Raw genomic sequence first — 22,796 nt, 5'->3', positions numbered from 1 at the left:
CTGCAGTGCTCCCAAGCTAGTACACCTATACTCTGTTACCTTTTTTAAATATATACAACAATAAAAATGCTTTTTCCTAACTATTCACACTTCGGCAGAGTGCCTTACATCATCCCATAGGTTAGAAAACACATAATAAATATCCCACATGGAAACTAAGCACTCAGACAATTTGACTTTATGCCTATCTAAAAAGTCAATGGAAAACGCAAGACACTCCATGACATGCCACACCACTCTAAAACATGCCACTTCACTCTACGACATACCACAGTGTTCGAAATGCCACTACACTGTATGCCACTCAGCTCTATGCATGTCCACTATAAGAGACTATCACATGCTACTGTATGCCATCGCACTCTACTAAACCACACACTACTGAACTCCCTGGTACCTATTGAAATCAATCCAAACAAATGTGTGTATGACAAAAGACTCTCTATGACACCCAATCCCACTCCACTCTAGGACACTCCACTTTGCTCTACCATATGCCATTTTACTCTATGACATGCCACTCCACTTTATGACACTCCATGCAACTCCACTCTGTCAAACGTCACTGCACTAACAATAGGCTACTCAATTGTACATCACTCAGGTCTATGCCTCTCCAGTGTATGACACTTCACTGTATGCCACCCCACTATGTGCCATACCACTCTACTCCACGTTATGCCACTCTACTCTCTTGCCACTCTATTCTATGCCTCTCCAGTGCACGCCATGACACTGTACTCCATGACACTCCACTCCACAACACTCTGCATCACATCACTGTATACCACAACATTCTAGAGCATGACACTTTACAGCATTCTACTTTATGGCACTCCGCTCTGTACCACTTTACTCTTCAACACATTATTCCAGTCTCTACAACCCTACTCTACTCTTCAACACTCCATGCAATTCCCTTCATGCCATTTCAGGCCATTTTAATCCACTGTACTCTATGACACACTCCTACACTCCGCTCCACTACTCCACTCTGTGTCACTCTACTCTATGCCCCTCCTCTCTATGCTAATCTACTACCACTCAATGTCACTATACAATACACCACTCCACTTAACAACCCACTGCTGTACTCTATGCCACGGCACTTTCAACACTCTAATCCACTCTATGTCCCTATACCATATGCCACTCTATTTCACTCTAAGACACTACACGTCACATCTTTCTATTCCACTGTATGACACACAACTCCATTGAATGACACACCACACCACTTTGTGACACACCACCACATTCTACCATACTATACTCTATTACACTATACCCCTCACCACTCTGTGACACACCACTCCACTGTATGACAAGCCTCTCTACTTTACAATACACCACTCCACATTATGACACTCCACAATACTCTACACCCCTCCACTCTAAGACACTGTAAGGCAGACCACTGTATGACACACCACTCCACTCTACTCTACAATATGCCACTCCACTATACAGCACTTCACTCTACTCAATGCCACACTATTCTACTCTATGCCCCTCTACCATACAACACTCTACTCACTCTATGACACTGTACTCCAATCTGAAACACTTCACCCAACTCCCTCTATGCCACTGACCTCCACCTTTTCTTCACTGTACTCTGTGACACTCTACTCCTCTCTACTTGACTATTTCACTGTACTCCAAGAGATCACATGCCACTCTATACCACTACTCTCTCTACAACACTACTCCACTCTGTGCCCTCCACTCTACGCTAATCTACTTCACTACAACATTTCACTTCACTCTGCACCTCTCTACTTCACTCTACAAAACTGTACAACACATCACTCCACTCTACAACATCATTCCATGCTTCAGTATTCCATGCCACTGTATGATACTCCACGCCACTTCACTATACAAAACATAATCCACTCTAGGACATACCGCTACACTCTATGGCTCCCCTCTGAATGCCCCTGCTCTCTAAGACACACTACAACACCACACTCTATGATACTACACTCTGACACTCTCCTCCATTCTAACACTCCACTCTGCAACACTCCACTCCCATCTACTGTATACCACTCCACTCTACAATACTGTACTCTACTACAAAACACTCTATACAACTCTCTGCTTGCCAAGACTCCACTTGATGACACACTACTCCACCGTACAAAACTCTACTCCACTGTATGACATTCTACTCTCCTCTATTTTATGACACTGCACTTCACTCTATGCCGCACCACTCTAAAACACTCTAATCCACGCCATGCCACTGTACATCACTTTTCTCTACTCTTTGGCACTGTATGACACTGTAGTTCACTCGAAAACACTCATCTCTACTTTATGTCACTATGCAACATTCTACTCAATGACACTCCACAGATGACACTTCACTGTACTATACTCCACTTGACTTCACTCCATTGTATGACACTATACTGTATGCCACTCTACTGTACTCTATGACATGCCACTCAATTCCGCCCACTTCACTTGTGAAGAGTCTACTTCACTGTATGCCCCTCTACTTTATGCCTCCTCACTCCTCTCTATGACACACCACTCTATGACACTACATTCCACTACACTTTCCTCCAGCCTACTATGCAACACTGCACTTGACGCCACTCAACTCTACAATATTCTATGACACTCTAATCTAAAACAACATACTCCACTCTATGCCACTCTGTGACACTCTACTTGATGACACTCTACTTAATGACATTCCACTCAATGGCACTCACTGTACAACAGTCCACTCCACTGTACTGTACAAGAAGCCACTCCAATCTACACCACCCCACTCTAGAAAAACTGTTTTCCACTGTATGCCTCTCTACTCTACGCCTCTATGCTCTACTCTACAACACTCCACTCTATGATGTGCCAGTGAATGACACTCCACTCTACAACACCCCACATTACAACACTCTCCTCCACTCCATGACACTCCACTCAGTGACACTCCACTTATGACACTGTACTCCATTCCATGCCACCTAGGTTTAGAACACTGTACTCCACGCTTTGCCACCCTACCCGATGACACTCCACTTCACAACTCTACACTCGATGACACTGCACTTGATGCCACTCTACTCAACAACACTGTACTCTATGATTCAAAACACATTTTTATAAAAAAGAAAGCATTGGAATTCAATGAAAAAATAGAAGGTTAAGGTTATGTTACAGTTTTATTATTTCTTTGTGTACAAAATCAATGTAAACTACACAAACATTAGTAATTATATAGCTGTAGTTATAACTTTGACATATAGTTTCTGACCCAGTCTAAACATGCTATAACTTACACACATACATGTTGTCAGTTTGCTATCCACATTACATTGACTAAAACTCAGCCGTCCCATGCACACTGTTCTCATGAATTATGTAATTTGTCATTTGAGATGCCATGAGTGTTGCTATAAAAGCTATGACTTAATGTGGTATATCTGCTGCAGTATGAAAGGGTATAAGCTGTGCATGGGGAAGCAACTAGTTATAGTTACATTTACTCTGGCTAGCGAGTTGACAACACTGTTTTCGGAGGTACAGAGTTGTATGAGTTATACATTAGCTTGTGTCTCATTCCAACACCTACCTTTATCACTTTAACTGTTAGGTTTGTTTTTGTCTCATTTATATATATAATCGTAATGAAAAACCTAAGGATATCTCTCTCTCTCTCTCTCGCGCTCTCTCTCTCTCTCTATTTATATATATATATATATATATATATATATATATATACATATATAAGCAAAACAATTCCTGCTTTTCCTCCTGACTTCGCCACACGAAGTCGGTGCACAGCTGTGGGCGCAGGACCTGTAAAGTATTAGAAAAGTAACTAAATAGTCAAACGCCAGCACTCCAAACAAATGTTTAATTATTGGCTCTTAAAGTCTTTCAAGAGTAACAAAGTATCGACTTGCGACGGCTACGTCACTCAACCATTGAGGTCTTCTTCATTAGCCCAAATCATGATTTATCCGAATATTGTCACGAACTGCACTCGACTTCTCACATCTGGATGCAGGATTGGAGAACACACCTGGTCTTCTGCAGGTTCTGAATAATCCCAGATAGGGGTGACCCTTTCTAGTAGCCACGGTGCCGCTTGACAGGGAACGCCAAGGCAGACCGTACCCTCCATAAGGAGTCCCAGAGGAAAAAAACAGAAGAACTGGGGAAAAAACAGGAACTCCTAAAAAGAAGAAGAAAAAACAGGACTTGAAAACAGGAAAAAACAAGGCAAAAATACTCCAAGGCGAAAACAGGAACGATGAACAGGAGCGAAGAGCACTACCAAAGGGAAGTGCTTGCAACGCAAGGTAGAGCAAGACTGAGTGGTGTAGGAGGCTGGCCTGGCTTATAGTGGGTAGCTTGTGGTACTTACACCTTGTGCCAGGTCCAGTTATCCCTTATTAGTAGATTAGAGGTGTTCTAGCAGCTTAGGCTGATAGAAGTAGTTATAGCAGAGCAGCTTAGGCTGAACTAGGAGACATGCAAAGCTCCTACTATACCACTTATATCATATAGCACTATATCATAAGAAAACACAATACTCAGAGTTACCAAAAATAAAGGTACTTTATTTTAGTGACAATATGCCAAAAGTATCTCAGAGGATATACTCCCTTAGGAGGTAAGTAATATACACCAACTATATGCACACAAACCAAAACGAGGTAAGTAACAGTTAGAAAAGTAATGCAATCAATGTAGAACACAATAGAATGCAATAGGGAGAAAATAGGCCTAGGGGCAATACAAACCATATACTCCAAAAGTGGAATGCGAACCACGAATGGACCCCAGGCCTAGTGTAGTGTATAGAGGGTCGCTGGGAGTGTAAGAAAACACTAAGGGTGTCCAAGATACCCCACCCCAAGACCCTGAAAAGTAGGAGTAAAGTTACCCTACTACCCCAGAAAGACGATAAAGTTGAGATAGGGGATTCTGCAAGAACAACAACTGACTGCAAAACACTAAAGACGGATTCCTGGACCAGAGGACCTGTAAAGGAAGGGTACCAAGCCCAAGAGTCACGCAAGTGACCAGGGGGGGCAGGAGCCCACTAAACCCCAGATGAAGGTGCAAAAGGGCTGCCTCCGGGTGGAAGAAGCCGAAGATTCTGCAACAACGGAAGGTGCCAGGAACTTCTCCTTTGGTCAGAAGATGTCCCACGGCGTGCTGGAGGATGCAGAGTTGTTTCCACGCAGAAAGACCTCAAACAAGCCTTGCTAGCTGCAAGAGTCGCAGTTGCTGCTAGGGCCCAGGAAGGACCAGGAGGTCGCCCCTTGGAGGAGGAGACAGAGGGGGCGCTGAGCAACACGGAGAGCCCACGCAGAAGCAGGCAGCACCTGCAGAAGCACCTGAACAGGCACTTAGAAGATCTCAGGACTACGGCCGACTCAGAGTCACAAAGGAGGGTCCCACGATGTCGGAGTCCAACTCAGCGAGTTGGGCAATGCAGGATGGTGTACTGGGGACCTGGGCTAGGCTGTGCACGAAGGAAGTTTGCAAAAGTGCACAGAAGCCCAATCAGCTGCAGTTCACGCAGTACACAGGATTACTGTCTGGCGTGGGGAGGCAAGGACTTACCTCCACCAAATTTGGACAGACGGGACACTGGACTGTCGAAGACACTTGGACCAAGCTCCTGTATTCCAGGGACCACGCTCGTCAGGAGGAGAGGGGACCCACAGGACCGTTGATGCAGAAGTTTGGTGCCTGCGTTGGCAGGGGGAAGATTCAGTTGACCCACGGGAGATTTCTTCTTGGCTTCCAGTGCAGGGTGAAGGTAGACAGGACTCAGAGACTTAGGTTTGTCTAATGTGGATATTACTTGGATTGGTCAGAGAGGGTTAAAGTGGCATCAATTACTTCCTTCAGTTGAAACTATTAAGGATTTCTAACATCCAGACCTTATGTTTGTACACTGTAGTGGCAATGACCTAGGTGTGGTCACAGGAGTTAGTTTGGAAATCCCAATGAAAGAAACTTTTGAAAAATTAATTACATTCTTCCCACACACTGCCTTCGTTTTTTCAAACATTTGCCAAAGGCAGAAGTGGAACTGGTCAACTCAGTTCTGCCCACAAATAGAGAAATCCATGAAACATGTCAATAAAACTGTTTCTGCATTCCTCAGAGACCATTACATGATTTGTATATACCACAACATCTTATGATTTGATTTGGAGGGCGTATAAAGAAATGATGTAGTACACATAACAGAGAATGGCAACAGACTTTTCCTGCATAACTTGAGAGACTGTAGTCTCTATCGTGTGTAGTAAGCACCTACCTACACATCATAAACACAAAGGCTCTTTTCAGAACCAATTTATTAACCATATACATATATATTTCTATTTATACACTTCTTTTTATTTCCAAATCTCACTCAGATCCGCAAATGGCTCCCTGGATCTCGTAAAAGGAAAAAAACACTTTTTTGGATGTGAGGGTGGGTGTGAAAGTGTCTCTCAGAGTATGAGAGTTAGTGTGAGAGTGTTTGTGTACATGTGACAGTGGATGTAAGAGCATCTCTGTAGGTGTGAGAGTGGCTGTCACAGTGTCTGCCTGGATGTCAGACTGAGCATGAGGGTAGCTGTGTGTGAGGGTGAGTGTTAAAGTGTGTCTCTGGGTTTGACACTACATGTGAGAGTCTCTAGTGTGACCAATGTAGGAGGCTGGCCTGGCTTGTAGTGGGTACCTTGGGTACTTACACCTTATACCAGGTCCAGTTACCCCTTATTAATGAAATGTAGTAGTGTTCTAGCAGCTTAGGGTGATAGAGGTAGCTGTAGCAGAGCAGCCTAGGCTGAACTAGGAGACATGTAAAGCTCCTGCAATACCACTATAGTTACACAGTACTTATGTACAATAAAAGACAATACTCACTGTTACCAAAAATAAAGGTACTTTATTTTAGTGATACAAGGCCAACAATATCTTAGAGGCAATATTCCTTCTGGAGGTAAGTATTATACACAATATATACACTAGGCACCAAAATCAGCTAAGTAAATAGTCATAGGATAGTGCAAACAATAGAAAATACCACAGAATGCAATTGGAAGAAATAGGCCTAGGGGCAACACAAACCGTATACTAGTAAAGTGGAATGCGAATCACAAATTCCCCCCTAGGCATGTGTAGTGTGTAGAGGGTCGCTGGGAGTGTAAGAAAAACACAAAGGTGAGTAAAATACCCCACCGCAGAGCCCAGGAACGTAGGAGTAAAGTATTGCAAGTTTCTCCAGGACACACTACAAGTCACGATTAGAGTTATTGCAAGAACCAAGCAAGACTGCAAACAACAAATGGTGGATTCCTGGACCTGAAGACATGTAAAGAGAGGAGACCAAGTCCAGAAGTCACAGAGTATTCCAGGAAGTACAAGAGCCCCAGCCAACCTAGAAGATGGTGTATAAGAGGATTCTCTGGATGGAAGAAGGCTGCAAAAGAGCACCAAAGAAGATGGCTGCAGGTTCCTGCGTGATGCAAAGGATGTCCCATGTGAAGATGTTGGATGCAGGTAAGTTGTAGCGCTGGATGCGTCCAACAAGCCTTGGTTCAGGCAATGTCGCAGATTGCGTCAAAATGGCGCTGCCTGGACCCAGGAGGGACCTGGGAGCCTCAACTCAGACTGAGGAGGCAGAGGGGACTCCCAACATTGGAGGGAACCCACAGATGACCAGCACTCACAGAGGTCCTGTAGGAAAGTACCATCTTGCCTGGCATGTTACCCCCATTTTTCACTGTATATATGTTGTTTTAGTTGTATGTGTCACTGGGACCCTGGTAACCCAGGGCCCCAGTGCTCATAAGTGTGCCTGAATGTGTTACCTGTGTAGTGACTAACTGTCTCACTGAGGCTCTGCTAATCAGAACCTCAGTGGTTATGCTCTCTCATTTCTTTCCAAATTGTCACTAACAGGCTAGTGACCATTTTTACCAATTTACATTGGCTTACTGGAACACCCTTATAATTCCCTAGTATATGGTACTGAGGTACCCAGGGTATTGGGGTTCCAGGAGATCCCTATGGGCTGCAGCATTTCTTTTGCCACCCATAGGGAGCTCTGACAATCCTTACACAGGCCTGCCACTGCAGCCTGAGTGAAATAACGTCCACGTTATTTCACAGCCATTTTACACTGCACTTAAGTAACTTATAAGTCACCTATATGTCTAACCTTTACCTGGTAAAGGTTAGGTGCAAAGTTACTTAGTGTGTGGGCACCCTGGCACTAGCCAAGGTGCCCCCACATTGTTCAGAGCCAATTCCCTGAACTTTGTGAGTGCGGGGACACCATTACACGCATGCACTACATATAGGTCACTACCTATATGTAGCTTCACAATGGTAACTCCGAATATGGCCATGTAACATGTCTATGATCATGGAATTGCCCCCTCTATGCCATCCTGGCATGGTTGGCACAATCCCATGATCCCAGTGGTCTGTAGCACAGACCCTGGTACTGCCAAACTGCCCTTCCTGGGGTTTCACTGCAGCTGCTGCTGCTGCCAACCCCTCAGACAGGCAGCTGCCCTCCTGGGGTCCAGCCAGGCCTGGCCCAGGATGGCAGAACAAAGAACTTCCTCTGAGAGAGGGTGTGACACCCTCTCTCTTTGGAAAATGGTGTGAAGGCAGGGGAGGAGTAGCCTCCCCCAGCCTCTGGAAATGCTTTGTTGGGCACAGATGTGCCCAATTCTGCATAAGCCAGTCTACACCGGTTCAGGGACCCCTTAGCCCCTGCTCTGGCGCGAAACTGGACAAAGGAAAGGGGAGTGACCACTCCCCTGACCTGCACCTCCCCTGGGAGGTGTCCAGAGCTCCTCCAGTGTGCTCCAGACCTCTGCCATCTTGGAAACAGAGGTGCTGCTGGCACACTGGACTGCTCTGAGTGGCCAGTGCCACCAGGTGACGTCAGAGACTCCTGCTGATAGGCTCCTTCAGGTGTTAGTAGCCTATCCTCTCTCCTAGGTAGCCAAACCCTCTTTTCTGGCTATTTAGGGTCTCTGTCTCTGGGGAAACTTCAGATAACGAATGCAAGAGCTCATCCGAGTTCCTCTGCATCTCTCTCTTCACCTTCTGATAAGGAATCGACTGCTGACCGCGCTGGAAGCCTGCAAACCTGCAACATAGTAGCAAAGATGACTACTGCAACTCTGTAACGCTGATCCTGCCGCCTTCTCGACTGTTTTCCTGCTTGTGCATGCTGTGGGGGTAGCCTGCCTCCTCTCTGCACCAGAAGCTCCGAAGAAATCTCCTGTGGGTCGACGGAATCTTCCCCCTGCAACCGCAGGCACCAAAAAGCTGCATTACCGGTCCCTTGGGTCTCCTCTCAGCACGACGAGCGAGGTCCCTCGAATCCAGCGACTCTGTCCAAGTGACCCCCACAGTCCAGTGACTCTTCAGTCCAAGTTTGGTGGAGGTAAGTCCTTGCCTCACCTCGCTGGGCTGCATTGCTGGGAACCGCGACTTTGCAGCTACTCCGGCCCCTGTGCACTTCCGGCGGAAATCCTTTGTGCACAGCCAAGCTTGGGTCCACGGCACTCTAACCTGCATTGCACGACTTTCTAAGTTGGTCTCCGGCGACGTGGGACTCCTTTGTGCAACTTCGGCGAGCACCGTTTCACGCATCCTCGTAGTGCCTGTTTCTGGCACTTCTCCGGGTGCTACCTGCTTCAGTGAGGGCTCTTTGTCTTGCTCGACGTCCCCTCTCTCTTCAGGTCCAATTTGCGACCTCCTGGTCCCCAGCAGCGTCCAAAAACGCCAAACGCACGATTTGCGACTAGCAAGGCTTGTTGGCGTTCTTTCGGCGGGAAAACACTTCTGCACGACTCTCCACGGCGAGAGGGATCCGTCCACCAAAGGGGAAGTCTCTAGCCGTTTTCGTTCCTGCAGAAACCTCAGCTTCTTCTGTCCAGTAGAAGCTTCTTTGCACCCGCAGCTGGCATTTCCTGGGCATCTGCCCATCTCCGACTTGCTTGTGACTTTTGGACTTGGTCCCCTTGTTCCACAGGTACCCTAGATTGGAAATCCACAGTTGTTGCATTGCTGGTTTGTGTCTTTCCTGCATTATTCCTCTAACACGACTTCTTTGTCCTTAGGGGAACTTTAGTGCACTTTGCACTCACTTTCCAGGGTCTTGGGGAGGGTTATTATTCTAACTCTCACTATTTTCTAATAGTCCCAGCGACCCTCTACAAGGTCACATAGGTTTGGGGTCCATTCGTGGTTCGCATTCCACTTTTGGAGTATATGGTTTGTGTTGCCCCTATCCCTATGTTTCCCCATTGCATCCTATTGTAACTATACATTGTTTGCACTGTTTTCTAAGACTATACTGCATATTTTTGCTATTGTGTATATATATCTTGTGTATATTTCCTATCCTCTCACTGAGGGTACACTCTAAGATACTTTGGCATATTGTCATAAAAATAAAGTACCTTTATTTTTAGTATAACTGTGTATTGTGTTTTCTTATGATATTGTGCAAATGACACTAAGTGGTACTGTAGTAGCTTCACACGTCTCCTAGTTCAGCCTAAGCTGCTCTGCTAAGCTACCATTATCTATCAGCCTAAGCTGCTAGACACCCTATACACTAATAAGGGATAACTGGGCCTGGTGCAAGGTGCAAGTACCCCTTGGTACTCACTACAAGCCAGTCCAGCCTCCTACAGGTCCCAGGAAAACAGGACAAAGAAGGTGCAAATTGCGGTTGAGCGTCGCAGGATAGAGTGCAGGGGACCTGGACCAGCCTCTGTACGAAGGATTCTTGCAAATAGTGCACAGAGGCCTCAGGAGGTGAAGATGACGCGGTGCACAGGGGTACTGTCGCAAACAGGGAAGGCAAGATCTTACCTCCTCCGAATTTGGACAGCAGGACATTAGGACAGTCTGGGTCAAAGGGGTCCACTACCTGTGTTCCAAGGAGCACGCTCGTCGCCAGGAGAGGAATCAAAGAGAACTGGTCGTCGTCTTAGAAAGTGCCTGCTGGAGCAGGGAAGTGACTCCATCACTCTACAGGAGATTTCTTCGGTCCTTCTGGTGCAGGGTGAAGACAGGGAGTCCCCAGAGTGTGCACACCGTGGAAACTGTTGTAGGTGCTGGCTGGAGCTGAAGTTGCAGAGTTGAAGTAGTCTTTCTGGATACTTTGTTGCAGTTACAGTGGTTCCTGGGGCAGACTGCTGTTTATCCGAGGTCAGAGAATGAAGCAGGAGTTGCAGATGGTTCCTGATCGAAACTTGGAAGCAAAATCTGAAGAGGAACCAAAAGGAGAGACCCTAAATATCCCTGAGAGGGGAATTGGCTACCAAACCAGGTATGGACCTATCAGGAGGGGTCTCTGACGTCACCTGCTGACACTGGCCACTCAGAGGCCTCTAGAGTGTCCCCACACCTTGAAAAACAAGACGGCTAATGCCAGGGACACACTAGAAGAGCTCTCCTGCATAAGCCAGTCTACACTGGTTCAGGGATCCCCCCAGCCCTGCTCTGGTGCGAAACTGGACAAAGGAAAGGGGAGTGACCACTCCCCTGAACAGCACCTCCCAGGGGAGGTGCCCAGAGCTCCTCCAGTGTGTGCCACATCTCTGCCATCTTGGATGCAGAGGTGTGAGGGCACAATGGACAGCTCTGAGTGGCCAGTGCCAGCAGGTGAAGTCAGAGACCCCTCCTGATAGGTGCTTACCTTTCTCAGTAGCCAATCCTCCTCTGTGGGCTATTTAGGGTCTCTCCTGTCGGTATCTCCCCAGATAATGCAAGAGCTCACCAGAGTTCCTCTGCACTTCCCTCTTCGACTTCTGCCAAGGATCGACTGCTGACTGCTCCAAGACGCCTACATAACCACAACAAAGTAGCAAGCAGACTACCAGCAACATTGTAGCACCTCATCCTGCAGGCTTTCTCGTCTGTGTCCTGTTTCCAATACCACTTCTTTTTGCATTCTCTCTGGCCCAAATCACAGAGCTGTGACTCACAATCCACACTCTGTAGAGAAGCACACAGGAGATGGCTGCAGCTGAATGATGCTGGTATGAAAAGAAACTCAGTTGAAATTGAGGGTAGTAGGTACAGTCTAGAAGAAGTGATTCCATTGGCTGTTGTAGATATTGTTTTGGGTGAAGGTAGGTAGTTAGGTTGTGTGAATTGTAAGTACATGTTAGATTGGGTTTAGAAACATTTGAAAACAGTAAAAATAGCTGTGATACGCCTTCCCTGAAATATTCAACCTCACCTGCTAAATGTGGCTTGAAACTAAGAATGCGCTAGTCAGAAACTGTTATGAACTTGTGACCTGGTTCAGCAGAATGTTGTAGACTGTGTAACCATGGTAACAGAGTTAGAGGAGCATGAGGGGAACGGAGTAGAAAAAGACTAGAATGTGAATTTGTTTTACCATATATAGAGAGGCAGTAATGACTCATAATGATTAGTATTATTATTTGGTTTTGAGTTCTAACAAGTCTTTATATGGATGTGTTTTTTCTTTATAAGATCAAAAAACAAATTCCGAACTTCCCTCTGTATCCACAGATCTATCTGCCAATTTACAGGGGAGAGAGTGCGCTGAGCACTGCAGTGGATCCACGGATCCGGCGAAACTCACATCATATTGATTGTCTTTTCAGCCGCACTTCAAAGGGTTAACTATAGAAACCAATAAGAAGTTGTAGAACATTGTATTAACATGAAAGGGAGATTTTGATTGGTATACTCAGTAACCTTGAAAGGAGAGTTGAAGAGGTTGTCATTACTGGTTGCCTGCTATGAGACTGGCCTTCCATTCTTGTGATTGGTTTTCAGAGTTATGTTCAGTGAGAAAACATTCTAACTGATACTGAAAGAGAAACATAGAGCACAAGAAAGAGAATCTTCAGGAATGTGTAGTGAAATGTACTTCATTTTAGAAAGTGTTAGTATATGAATAAATTAATATTAGGTTGCATAAAGTGAGCAGTGTGTTCACAAAATGCTATAAAAGATATAGGTTTGTAGAAGTAATTCATTATATAAGAAAGGTAGGTTTGTGATTCATGTAAAGGAATTATAGAAGTAATTCATTATATAAGAAAGGTATTTAGCTGAACTTGGATAAGGGATTTCATAGATGTTTCCCATTTCTATTAGTATATGAAATTGATCCCTCATGTATGCTGAAGCTAGTATGGAGAATGCACTAATGAGTAATTTAATGGTTAACATGTTATATTGAGCTGTATAAATGTAATCTGTTTGTCTATACAGAAATGGGTATGTATGAAATCAATGATGAATTCATGCAGAGAGTCACACATATTGAGAGATGATAGAAGTTATTTCACTATGAGTTAGACATTGATATGAGTGAAGTATATTACTTGAAAAGGTAAGAAAGAGGATTGGGTGAGAGCAGGTTGAATTGTTTTTTGATGTAGAAGGTGAAATGGGCAGATATGCTATATGTGGGCTGAAGAGGCGGTTGCTGTGCCTATAGAAGAGAAAAACAAGTGTTTTCATTTTTATTGTGTTAAACGTGTACTTGGTATGTTAAGGTATATGTATACTGTCTAATGGATACTGTTACGGAGATAGAAAATAATACAAATATAAAGGGAGACATACTCATTTAGAGACATTAACAACACATGTATATTGATGTAGACATAGACAATTTAAGTACGTAGGCTGCAGCAAGGGATGTATTTATGATGTAACATACTGAATGCAATATGTAGTTTTGTATATTGATAATATAGATTCTTATTTATATAAATTGTGGTTTAAAGATGGTTTAGGGTATTAATTATGAGCATAGGTACACAGTTTTATTTTTAAGTACACTTGACATCAGAAAATGTGTTGAAGTAGCTGTGTACTGTGTGTTGTAAGAAAAGTCATATTGTAAGTGAGTGTATTTTTTATTAAAAGATGAAGCATGTTCTGAGTTTTAGTGACTGAGATGAAAGGTTGTAGAGGCCTATGCTAAGGTATATAGGCACTCAGCTAGAACATATGGTACTTATAAAGCTAATAATAAGGAAAATATACATTCACTTTTGTATCTAGTGAAATAGTCATAAAGACATTTGGGCATTCACCAGTGCATATAGTAGTATACAGAGCCATACACCAGGGATCACACTGATAGATTCAAAAACTCAATCAGGGACGCACTGATGCATACACTGATACACCTAGGCACACATTGATCTGTACACTGACACACCAATGCACCCTGTGATATATAGACTAACATCCCCAGATGTGTACTAATGAGTAGAGTGACACACCCTGGCATGAGCTGCTGCATGTACTGAGACAACCAGGTAGACCTGATACATTGACTGAGACACCCAGGTGCACTGTGTTGCATACACTATAATACCTAGGTGACAGTGATTAGTACATTGACACATTCAGGGATACACTGACATATACTCTGAGACACTTAGGTATGCAGTAATGCATGTAGTGGGACACCGAGATACACCCTTATCCATAGACTGAGAGAGCTAAGTGGACACTAATGTATCCAGAGAATCATTCAGATGTACAGAGATTTATACACTGAGACACCCAGTGAGAGAAAGATGGATAGAGTGACACTCACACACCTATGAGTACACAGATGTTTAAACTACCACACACAAGCACACACTGATGTATATCTTACATAGCCAGGCAGAAACTCATGCAAACACAGACATGTACAGACGTACAGATACTATGGCATACACTGACACACCCAAATGCAAAGTGATGCATGCACTACCAAACCCAGGCCCACGTGATTTCATACACTGACACACTCAGATGCACACTGATATATAGATTAATACATCCAGAGACACATTAATACACACACTAACACACCGACATACACACTGATGCATACACTGAAAGACCCAGACAGACACTAATGCAGAAACTAACAAAGCCAGTTACATAGTAAGTTATGCTTCCATTCAAACATACTATCATATACATTGCCATACCCAGTATCAGATTTACACATACATTAACACACACAGAGTCACAATTATGGAGAGATTGAGACACCTAGACAGAAATTGATAAATAAACTTATACATGGAAATGAAAAGTTATATATGCACTCACGCAGGTATGGAAATACTGATAAGTAATAAAGACTTGAACACAGCTCTTTGTTTGATTTTGTGGTGGTTCTAACAAGAACCATTTTTTGTAGTTTTTGATAGAACAAGTTTTTAATTTTTTATTAACTTTTCTTTTTTTGTAGAAAATGTATTGCAAACTTGAGAAAAACTTAAATGCAATGCTTTTGCATTATGAAAGCACAACTGTGTGCAATAACAGCTAGTTTGAAGAAAAACCTTGTGAAATTCTTTTAGCAATGGTGGTTTCTGACCTGCAAAAATAAGTTGTTGACATTTTTAACTTTTGCAACTACAAGATTATGGCAGATGCTGTAGGATGTTACCATTTGACCTATTAAGGTGCATGTGGCTGGAATACTGATATTCTGAGCAGTAGATTCGCTAGATGATGATGTACCAGGTTCTGCATCGGAATGTGTCAGTTATTTTTCTCTTATTATTTGTCAGTATGCCTGCTTGTGGATTGTGCGCAGATGTTTCCACATACTCGACATTTCATAGCTGTATTTCTTTGATGTACCACAAGAGAGATTTTGTTTCCACAGAGACTGCATTTCACAATTCTTGCAATGACTTTTCTTTCCCCACTAGGTATGGTAAAAAATCCATACATCACTCTCTTTTCTAGATGGAGAAGAATCATCTTGTTCAGGAATATCTTGAGACTCTCCAGGTGGTGGAGCACTCCCTTTAGCCATTCTGGAAACTTCTGTAGCAGGAGGATTACAGCTGAGATGCTTCTCTCTCAAGAGTTAGCAGAATAATAACTGTTTTAGGGAGTGGCCCTACCCAAAACTAGGTGTGGATCAAAAGTGACCAGTAAAATATCAGATTGCTCTTAATACATCAAGCGGCTCCACAGTTACAAACAGGAGTTGCGGTTCCATGAAAATTTCAATATAAGATTTGTGTTCTATTATAAATAAATAAAATATGTTAGTGAGTTGTAAATATGTTCAGTCTTGTGTTTATATGGGAGAGAATGAAATGCACATTGTAATTTGTTTTTTTAATTACCATGAATCTGCGGATTCTTTCTGACAAATGATCAATTTTGACACCATAGAGCTTTGCCGCTCTGCTTCTAAGGAACTGTGGATGATGCACTGGTTCCAAAATTAATTTAAAAAAAATAATAATATTACAATACTACTTCAGAACTTTGTAAATACTGAATAAAGTATAAAACAGTTTCAGCAGCACTTTTATAAGAAGGAGTGGGCCTCTTCAATTCAATTTGCAACACTGTACATGGTTGATGTATTTCATTGTGGCAGAGAGCTTAATGAAAGGATTCCTAACACTTTTTCCCCCAGATATCTGGACTTAATATCTAAGTATGCATGTGAAAAATATTATAATGACTTAAAAAAACCAAACATTACTCACAAATTATTGTTTTAAAATAAAGTTAAACCTTAGAAGTTCAATAAAAATAGAAAAGGTTAAAGGGACATTAAAGTTAGCATATACATTTAAAAAAAAGAAAATCAATGAAAAAAACAGAGGTTTGTTAACGCTGAATTTTTACGAATGAATATTCATGTATCCTGAGTATTGAATCTGCATAGAAATTGAGTTAACGTAGAAAGGTAATACATGCATTTGAAATTGTGCCTACTTGAGTGACCACCAATAGTCACAAAGTGTACTTATTAACAGCTTATTAATGTAAAACGTTGAGCTCATGTTTGGAACTACGTAGTAGTATGTCATATTAATGGTCATGTTTTATGTATTGGCTTTATTAATCATAGGTCTTAATTCTGCGAGGCCTTGGGCCTAGTTGCACGGCCTCATGTCAAGTCACACAGCTTATACGATTTATGAAATGGCTGCCTAGAGAATTAAATTGTGATTTTCCGTTCTATGGACCAAATGTTAGTAACTAGAATTCTTTCTCATGATATCTGCTTGCTAGAATATGTTGTACTAACTAGGGATACATTGCATAACTTAGAGTGTGTAAGAATGACCTTCCCACGAGCAGACAATGGAGGCACTGACTGGAGTATAAGCTGATACAAGTTTGTTACCTGACAAGCCCAACAACGGGAACAGGAGAAGAGAAGCCAATCATCGACATGTGAACAGCGGACTAGTAAAATCTTAGATTTGGGGTTCTACTTTCATTGGACTAAACATAAACGCATGATTCTTTGACCAATAGTAGTGTGGGAAGTAGCTTTAGGAAATCTAACTTAGCCAGACTGCACCAAGAGGGGATACGCTATTCTCCCCATTTTCTTTTGAGTGTTCAGATATTACTTTTTCCAAATTGCATAAAGAGACTTTGCTCTCCTGAACTTTAATGCTGAATTCTGATGCCTTGCTTACCGAACCAATATCCAGTTGACAAAGACTGTCACAGCTTGCTGAACCATATTGAGGCGAGGTATAGGACGAGTTACTGATTTTTATGTCTATTTGCTTTTGTCTCTACGTATCAACCGCTAATTCTGATAGAGCCATAGTTAAATGTTTTTCCAAATTTGTGTTGACTAACATTGTTTTGCATAAAACCTAAACATGCTATTCTAATATGAAGGCTAGCTGGGGTACTCACTGATGATGCTCACTACATGTAGTAGAAGTTGATGTCTTTTCCTTGCTGAATCTAAATGTATGCCATTTCTTTTGCGCAGTTATTCTTGCTATTGATATGTACTATAACCTTAGAATGTGTAGTGGTCCAACCTTTGATAAAATTGCGATTCTTTAGGAGATTCGGGGAGCCAGTATTGTTTCTGTATGTTTACCATTTGATTTTGAGACTAAGTTATGTGGTATCAGCATTGTTAATGCAGGAAAATAAACATTCTAACTTTTACATAAAGGTGTGATTATTCATGTCCGAGAGGTCATAGTGTGTGGAAATTAGTGACCCCTTTGATTATTGATGCTATTGATTGTCATTGCTATTGATTTGTATTGGTATGGAGTCTCTTGGTAGGAACTACTCTAAGCGCAGTCAAAAGGTCCATCGACCTACAAATGTGTCCCCTTATAAATTAATGTTAATTAACCTAATAAGGTCAGACTCACTAGCAGAGATGGTAGCAGAGGATGGTAAGTCTCCTTAACAGCCCGTCATAGAGGCCCCGCATACGAGTGGCCCCTAAAGAGAAAATTGGATGAAAGTTGGATTTTTCATTTTTCAATGATACAAAGTGTAGAGTAAATGTTCCCCTAAGTACTTAGAATGACTTTCCCAGAAACTTGGAGCTTGCCACTGATTGTTTAAGGCTGTTCCCGGCATTTTAGTGACAGTGTGAATGAAATAGGTTTTGCGCTTGCACAGCTTATGAAAATCGCAGGTGAATTGTGATGTTTGTGAGGGTTTAGGGAGTTTGCATATGCCAAATGAAGCTGTAGATGGAGTGAGCGTACTACGAAGGAAGTGTGAGAGTAGGGGAGTCATCGAACTTCACATGTGTGTGGTGCTTTGTCCACTTGGTTGTTGGTATACGGACCATGCGTGGTCTAAAATTGTGGAGTATACTGAAAAGTGTATATGACACTTGGTTTTTGTTATATTTGGCTGGTTTAATAGGTCGATCGGGCATGGTCGACAAGTCAGACTGTAAGGCAAAGTGAGCGAAATAATTTTTCGACTGAGATCTGGCGAGTCCTATGTGCACAAGGACAGACCGACTAATCAGTTGAGAGTAAAATCTGCCGGCCAAATTTTGCTTGCGAATCAGGGAAACTGAGAAAGAAGGAGTAGCTGCTAGAGCAAAACGCCGTCAATGAAAAATCCGTAAGGTTTCTGAAGCGATTACGTTACCCTTGTGTAAACGGACAAATTGGGTTTTGCTTTTTGTTCAGTGCTCGTGCTAATTTTTCATTAGTCCAGTGTGAATCTGAGGTTAGGAGGACCAGCCGCAAGACTTTGTCAGCCACAGTACGTGTGAATGTGATGTTATTGAAGCCGCGCGGGGATAGGTTAGTTAGCGAGAAGGGTCGCGCATGGATTGGGGGACAACTGTGAAGCGCAATTGGTTGAGAAGGTTGGTGAAGAGGATTCTGCAAATAAAAGTCACTTCCTGATTTGATTTAGAATAACACAAAGATCGCAGAAATTAAATTTTTCAAGGCTTTAAAGAGTGTATTAAGGGGAGATACGTACATTACAACAAGTATTGGGGATATTGCACCGCCAGAAGCTATGCCAGCTTACATTGTAATCGAAGAAAAGGGTGCTGCATCATGTCTTTGGTTGAAACAACGGTGCAAAGGTACTGAGAAAGATGGGAGCTTAGCGTTTCCTGCCCATGGAACCTTTAGTTTGAGGAGCTTAGAGAATTTGAGGAGGGTACTGTATGACTTGAACCCTCCTCTGATACCAGCACAATTCAAGGCATTAGCAATTTGGGAATTAGTAGCCAGACAGCAACAGAACTTTGACAAGAGAATGAGAAAGGCAGAGAAGACACTAGCGGAGGCTAGATGAGACAGTGATCAGAGATTCTGGAGACCAGAGACTTTACAGGGGATTAAATTGTTTCCTGTGATTACCCAGGACAGTGAGAGAGAAGAAAGGAAAGCCACTAGAAAGACAAACAGAAGCCCTTCTGAGAGTAGGGAGCAGAGATGAAAGGAGTCTAGGAGATCTTTGACATTTGATGAAGAGTCGGATGACGATGAGTTTATTTTACAGTTATTGAGAAATCGTTCCCAACCATATGCAGCACAAGAGAGCGGGTCGAACACCAGTGTAAACCCTTCAGCACTGACACTGGTTAACTTGACGACGAGTCCAGTGCAGATTACTCCTAGCACGACACAGAGCCCAATGCAGAGCAGTCTAAATCTGCCTACTACACCGGTAGTACAAAATCAGATGCCACAGCCGAATGTCTGTAAATTTACCCTGATGTACCCTTTGGGGAAACTGCCACAAACCTAATAGTGCCAATAAGACAGGTTTTCCTGAAACCGGAATTGGTTCAGACAGAGCCAACTTCACTCTTACTGCCTCAAGTGCAGCCACAAGTAATGCCAAAGTACACTCCTACAACAGGGACACAGACAGGCATATCCGTACTGATGATTCAGAATACGGGGATTATGCACCCACAGAACCCGAATGTTAGACCAAGTCCAGATGCTGTGTCTGTAACTGTCACCATTGGTCCAGTCATACCTTTGCACAGGAGAATAACAGTACAAATGAACAGGGGGTCCTGAGTCAGAATTCAATGAGGGGAGGACTCAATGAGAATACTCAAATGGTCTCTCCTGTGGGACAGACCTTTGACGGAACCAGATCATTGCTAGACCTTAGTCCATTCGGAGGTCCTCTGGATACGGTAACAGGGTCGAACGTCAGTCTTAGCCTCAAATTACTGACAATGCAGTCTCCAAATCTAGTTGTGCAACCGTTGCCAAATGCTCAGCCCAAAAACATGTAGCTGCAAGGTTTGACAGCCCAACAGTTAACTGAATGGTTAGATAAGCTGAATACCCCGCGGTGTGCCCCTAAGGGAGAAGAATACGTGAACTATACTAGACTGGGGATGGAAACGGTGAGCTCAATGAAGGAATTATGGGTGAGAACAGACTCAAATCTTACACCGAAGCAGAATTGAGATATTTGTGACCGAAAATCACATGGGAAGCGGGCAATGTGCATCAAAAGCTAGCCGACCTGGCAGGGAGGTACGGCACAGAAATGGAGAAAAGAAAACATTTGAAGAGGGGTTACAGGTCAGATTTTGACACAAAAGATTTTGAACACATGAGATCTGTAGGAATGAAGGCTCACCTTAGGGAGTTAATCCAAAGTGTCCAGACATGGGTGGCATTAGACAAGTGGGAAGTCAGATGGATATAGAAGAGAGATAAAAGAAAAAGGGATTTCGCGAATCTTACTGCAAATGTGCAGCAGGGTGAGGATCCGGTAACCAATGAGAGAGGTTTCAGGAAGGAATTTTGTTCATGCCCCATGCAGCAGAATGAAAATGTCACTTACCCAGTGTACATCTGTTCGTGGCATTAGTCGCTGCAGATTCACATGTTTGGCACAGTCCGCTGCCTGGTGTTGGGCTCGGAGTATTACAAGTTGTTTTTCTTCGAAGAAGTCTTTTTGGTCATGGGACCGAAGGACTCCTCCCTCTTTGGCTCCATTGCGCATGGGCGTCGACTCCATCTTAGATTGTTTTCCCCGCAGAGGGTGAGGATGGAGTTGTTTGGTATAAATAGTGCCCATGCAATGGAGTGAATATGTATGTATGATAAGAGTTTCTAATAATTATTTACAAATGTTCAGATGTTTAAGGTTTATGATCTACTTCTAAACGGCTACAGGCTTCCCGGGGAGGTGGGAGGGTACATGTGAATCTGCAGCGACTAATGCCACGAACAGATGTACACTGGGTAAGTGACATTTTCAGTTCGATGGCATATGTTGCTGCAGATACACATGTTTGGCATAGACTATAAAGCAGTTACCTCCCCTAAAAGCGGTGGTTTAGCCTGTAGGAGTTGAAGTAGTTTGGAATAATGTTCTTAGTACAGCTTGGCCCACTGTAGCTTGTTGTGCATTTAGTACGTCTACACAGTAGTGTTTAGTAAACGTATGAGGCGTAGACCAGGTTGCAGCCTTACATATTTCGCTCATAGGAATGTTTCCTAGAAAGGCCATTGTAGCACCTTTCTTTCTGGTTGAGTGTGCCTTTGGTGTAATAGGCAATTCTCTTTTGGCTTTAAGATAGCATGTTTGAATGCATCTGACTATCCATCTAGCAATGCCTTGTTTAGAGATTGGATTTCCTATGTGTGGTTTTTGAAAAGCTATGAACAGTTGTTTTGTTTTCCTGATTAGCTTTGTTCTGTCAATGTAATACATTAGTGCTCTTTTGATGTCTAGTGTATGTAGTGCCCTTTCAGCCACAGAATTTGGTTGTGGGAAGAACACTGGCAATTCTACTGTCTGATTTAAATGGAATGGTGAGATTACTTTTGGCAGAAATTTTGGATTTGTTCTTAGAACTATTTTATTGTTGTGTATTTGAATAAATGGTTCTTGTATGGTAAATGCCTGTATTTCACTTACTCTTCTGAGGGATGTGATTGCAATGAGAAATGCGACCTTCCAGGTTAGATATTGCATTTCACAGGAATGCATGGGTTCGAAAGGGGGACCCATGAGTCTTGTTAAGACGATGTTAAGGTTCCATGAAGGAACTGGTGGTGTTCTTGGTGGTATAATTCTTTTTAGCCCTTCCATGAATGCTTTAATAACTGGTATTCTAAATAGAGACGATGAATGAGTAGTTTGTAGGTAAGCAGATATAGCTGCGAGGTGTATTTTTATGGATGAAAAAGCGAGATTTGCTTTTTGCAAATGTAGTAAGTATCCTACTATGTCTTTAGTAGAGGCATGTACTGGTTGTATTTGATTGGCATGGCAGTAGTAAACAAATCTTTTCCACTTAGATGCATAGCAGTGTCTAGTGGAAGGTTTTCTAGCTTGTTTTATGACCTCCATGCATTCTTGTGTGAGGTCCAAGTGTCCGAATTCTAGGATTTCAGGAGCCAAATTGCCAGATTCAATGATGCTGGGTTTGGATGTCTGATCTGTTGTTTGTGTTGTGTTAACAGATCTGGCCTGTTGGGTAGTTTGACATGCGGTACTAGTGAAAGGTCTAG

General features: G+C 43.0%; 1 protein-coding gene and 1 long non-coding RNA gene across 16 annotated transcripts in view; one reads left to right on the top strand and one right to left on the bottom strand.

Moving 5' to 3' along the window:
• PKNOX2 (PBX/knotted 1 homeobox 2) overlaps positions 1-22,796 on the top strand; it is a 3,670,033-nt gene that overhangs the window by 1,218,289 nt on the left and 2,428,948 nt on the right. The gene's annotated exons all lie outside the window — the stretch shown is intronic.
• The window catches only part of LOC138285065 (uncharacterized), a 196,432-nt gene that overhangs the window by 126,163 nt on the left and 47,473 nt on the right, over positions 1-22,796 (bottom strand). The window contains exon 3 of one of the 4 annotated variants that reach the window (XR_011201509.1): positions 3,164-4,198. The exons of the other annotated variants lie outside the window; for them this stretch is intronic. This is a non-coding gene — a long non-coding RNA (uncharacterized lncRNA). Of the gene's footprint in view, positions 1-3,163; positions 4,199-22,796 lie in introns of those variants that run through there. 4 annotated transcript variants of the gene reach the window in all.

This window comes from Pleurodeles waltl, chromosome 3_1 (genome assembly GCF_031143425.1).
Source record: "Pleurodeles waltl isolate 20211129_DDA chromosome 3_1, aPleWal1.hap1.20221129, whole genome shotgun sequence".
NCBI lineage: Eukaryota > Metazoa > Chordata > Amphibia > Caudata > Salamandridae > Pleurodeles > Pleurodeles waltl.
The sequence above is the reverse complement of the archived record's forward strand: the minus strand, read 5'-3'. Positions and strand labels throughout refer to the sequence as shown.